This window comes from Epinephelus moara, chromosome 4 (assembly GCF_006386435.1).
Source record: "Epinephelus moara isolate mb chromosome 4, YSFRI_EMoa_1.0, whole genome shotgun sequence".
In the NCBI taxonomy this organism is placed as follows: Eukaryota; Metazoa; Chordata; class Actinopteri; order Perciformes; family Serranidae; genus Epinephelus; species Epinephelus moara.
Window position 1 is genome coordinate 19,642,725 of NC_065509.1, and position 3,051 is coordinate 19,645,775.

A 3,051-nucleotide genomic window follows, 5' to 3' on the forward strand; every position below is an offset into this window, starting at 1 on the left:
AGAACTGTCTAGATGTGACTCAGTAATAGCTAGAACATGAATATCATTGATTTTCAACATGTTACAAATCTCATTCATTTTATTTGGTAAACTACAAACATTTATGTGCGCAATATGTAATCCCTTCTTAGATAGTTTTAAATTCACAGAACCAATTTGAATCATTGAATTTGCCATAGTTTAAAGACCTGCATCAGATATCCATTCACATCAGAATAACCAGGGAGTTGTTTTGGAGTCACGATACAGTTGATTATTTATGTACAATTTGTCTGTCACTAAAGTGACACGATCATTTCGAAGTCTGTGTTCTTTCATTATGGGATAGAGTACCTTCCTCCTGTTGATGACTTCATGGGGAAATTGGTCATTTACTCCAAACTTTGTGCCTTTAAGTTGTTTTCCTTGACTTTTCACAAGCTCCTTATGTTTAAAATGTTCAAAATTGGCAACAATGGCTCTTGGTCTGTCTTTCAATACTTTACCCATTCTGTGGACTTGAAAATAAGTAGAAATAATAATAAATAAAGTATACATATAAATAAAAAAATCAAAAGGAGAGAAAGAAAAGATAATAGATTTTAAAAAATAGACTTTAGACATAAATTCAAAAACAACAAATAATAAACTAGAAAAGCACTCAGAGAGTGAAGACCTCCGCCAAGTAGGTGATATTCCCTCCCCCTCTGTATCAGATTTTGCAGCCTGCATCACAATTAGGTTATCTGCATCACTATCATTATTAGGTTATATATGCCTTCACCATGGAGACACTGTGGTGTATTTATTTTGTTTTTATTTTGTACCAACACAGAATATATAATGTTTTTTTTGTATTTTTCACTTTCTTTTTTCCAACACAGAACATTAATTTCAACTTTAGAATTACAACAATATTTAGCAAGTAGAACAAGACGTGCTTTCCGGCCACTAGATGGCACTATTTTCACCGTCTTTAGAAATTGGAATTGCTGCTGAGGCTGTCAGACGATAGACTTTATTTATTATTTTATCCACTGTGCTTCAACTGATCACCAACAAAATTTTATCACCTGTTCCTTGTCCCATTATCTACCTTTCCTGAAAATTTCATCAAAATATGTTCATAACTTTTTGAGTTATTTTGCAGACAAACAGACCAACGCTGGCGAAAACATAACCTCCTTGGCGGAGGTAATAATACTATAATGCATGGTGAAGGTAACTGGAGACCATGCAGTACAATGTTGAGGGTACGACATAACTGCGTTCACGTTGTCTGAAATAAGAAGTGTTTTCATATATTGTTGGGTTTCTTTTAAGAACAATTTTCAGCAGGGCTTGACTTTAGTACATTTGCTCTTATAAATAAGGAATATGGTAAACATAAAACAAATTCATCAAGGATATGGTGAGAGCAGCTCCTACTAACAACACTCAAGTATGTAAAAGCTCAAAAGAAATGAATACTTTAACTTGGTTGAAGTGTGATTTTGAATCCAGCCCTCAGTGAGTTGATGATTTTGGTTTCCACTGACTTTTTTCTCAACAAATTATACAACGTACATCAGCAAAGATTTTCAAGTTGAATAATTCATTCATCAAGATCTGATGTGTGATTTAAGGGTTCCCTTAATTTTTCAAACAGTGTATTATTTGCAAGCAGTCTTGAGGAATAAATGTCCTGCAGTGTGATAGGTCAGACTTTTCTGTTCAGAGTATGCAAAAACTTTACCTAGTTTGAGTGTGTCGTAGTCAATCTCCTTCAATACATCCACAGCCACTGACACTGCATCAGCCTCAGTGAAGCTTGAAAACAGATGGTCTATCATCTCTGAGGCGTCTCCAGGTTTTACTGCCAGCTTCAACAAAGCAGCCACCGGCACACTTATGCGTCTGTCCAGCTCGAGGCAGAACATAGCTGCATCCCTGTATTTGAGGTGCATCAGTGTGTCCTGCACAATAGTTTTTAGGGGTTTGGACTCCATTTTTCTCATAGATTCAAGCAACCCAGATATGACTCGTGCTTGTCAAGAGTCGGTAGGTGTTTCTCATTAGGCTCGTCCGAGATGATCCAAGCCTGCGCAGATTCGATCACTGGCGATCTCCGCACAGTGCCTGCCGGTTTTGTGTCCGACTTCATCCCGACTTGCTCTGACGTATCATAAAAGTGGACGGCGATAAAATCGCGAGAGCGAGGCGGTGTTCTGAAAGTTTGGCTGTCCACTCAGGATGAGCTACTCTGATAAACAAAACAAAACAAAACAAAAAATCTGGACCACAATGATCCAATCTCATGTTTTGGTATTCAGAATCAGATAATGCATCTCTCTGTTGTAGGCTACTGCTTTTTCAAAGCAATTTTGATTGGATCAACCTGATCCCGATACAAACTTTTCAAGATTACCAAATCAGGACAAACAGTGCTCTGATAAAAAACATTTATCACAATGCTGGCTTTGTTAAGAACGGGTAAGATAACCAGTGTGGGGTCACTTTTAATATAAAGTGATCAATTAAAGTTTAAATTAAATCAATCAATCAAGATTTTCATTAAAATAAATGCCGATTACGTCACCATCACCCAATGAGGTAACAAAGTGATAACTGAGCCTGTGAAAACTGATGGAAGCCTGTGTATTGTATTATATTCAAACTAGGAACCCCTTTGGCGTGATGTGACAATGCTAACCACTGCTCCACCGTGCCGCCAGAAAAAGATTTAATATTTCCCAATACATAGTGTGTCAAAGGCAGTCTGCCAAAAATACCTGGATGTCCCACTGCATCCGGTCGCATTTTGCAGTATACAAGCCAGCATGCTCTTCCGGCTATTCAGATGTCACATCGACTGAGACAGATGAAAACTCATTGACCCGCTAATCTACGATAACCATATTATTATTTACAAAACGTGTTTGTTCAATCATTGTGTTTATAGACTTTACAAACACCAGATTAGTCTAAACGGTGATATAGTGACGTGAAAAATGTGAGATATTCATAGATATGTAGCTAAACTCTGCTGGTTTTCTACCCGGAAGTATTTGTAAACAACAAGGTGATTCCCTC